Genomic DNA, 1,230 nt, shown 5'->3' with positions numbered 1-1,230 from the left:
AGATACAAATTTAAAACCATTACATCTGAGGCAAAGACATTATTTATCCTAGTTTTAGTGTAATCTCTTGTTTAGAGAGAGAGTGAGGTACATGCCTTTTGGCAGAAGCAACTCACAGTATATTAGAATATCACATTTGCTGTTTTGCTTTGTATTCCAAGATTCGTTCATTTACACCTGATAACACTATAATTAACCAAAATACAAATTGTAAGGTTGTTTTAATAGTTCTAAGGGTGAAAAAATGTAAATTATGGTTTGCCATAACCTGCTAGGGCTGTTCTCCCCTGCCTTACTGTATGATGCCTTGACTAGTGCCAATATTGTGGGTCCCTTGCTCTGTGTATACGTTGAAGGAGCACTCAGCCATAAGCTATGGTGCCCTAAGATAATATATTGCCGTAATGTGTTTGAGTATCTAGCCCCTGGCCAGATCCTCACACCAATTTTTTAGACTACAGTCATTGGGTTGAAAATCATGGGTTAACAAGTCCAGAGAGAAATTAAAAGTATCAGTATAGATTGTTTTATTTTTTGAAGAGCAACAATCTTTTTAAACATTATCAGCATCTACAAAAACAGCCTTTCATTATTCAACAAAAGCAATTTAGGGGCCACTTGAATGAAAAGATGTTCTAGTAGTTGTATTCTTGGACTTAAGTGACCTTTAACTAAATCCCACTGTTTGGCACCCTTCAATTACTCAAAACTTACCTACAAAACAGACATTAGGTCACACAGTATGCCAATCATAAAGCTGGCTAGGTTAAATTAATTCACAAGCATCAATAATAGGTCCTTTGCTATTTCTCTATAAAATCAATGATACAACTGACTAGGTCCAGTTTACTACTGAATTATCTAATGTACTAACATTTTTACATCTGCACAAAACATGGGTTTTGTTTCCTTATTTTGAATAGGAAACAAAGCAAAATCAGTGAGTAGATAAACACTAATGGCCTCATTCTAAACCTGGCAAAAAGTATTATAATTATTTTTTATTGCTGTCATAATAGACCCTTTTAGGCACTGTCATTGATAACAACTTCTCAAAATTTTCCACAATGTATGTTAAATGTAAAGTTTCAAAAGCTAGACTACTTTACTGAGTTTGAGAGCAACTGAATAACCATGTTAAACCTCTACCATAACAACTTTGTGTATCCCATACTATCATACAGTAGAATAATCTTTTGGGACAGTGCAGCATGAATTTCTAGCCACAGC

At 34.5% G+C, this 1,230-nt stretch overlaps 1 protein-coding gene across 1 annotated transcript in view; it reads right to left on the bottom strand.

The window, feature by feature from the left end:
* Nucleotides 1–1,230, bottom strand: part of LOC119589060 (39S ribosomal protein L39, mitochondrial-like) — a 35,328-nt gene that overhangs the window by 24,961 nt on the left and 9,137 nt on the right. The gene's annotated exons all lie outside the window — the stretch shown is intronic.

Source organism: Penaeus monodon, chromosome 25, assembly GCF_015228065.2.
Source record: "Penaeus monodon isolate SGIC_2016 chromosome 25, NSTDA_Pmon_1, whole genome shotgun sequence".
Taxonomy (NCBI): Eukaryota; Metazoa; Arthropoda; class Malacostraca; order Decapoda; family Penaeidae; genus Penaeus; species Penaeus monodon.
The sequence above is the reverse complement of the archived record's forward strand: the minus strand, read 5'-3'. Positions and strand labels throughout refer to the sequence as shown.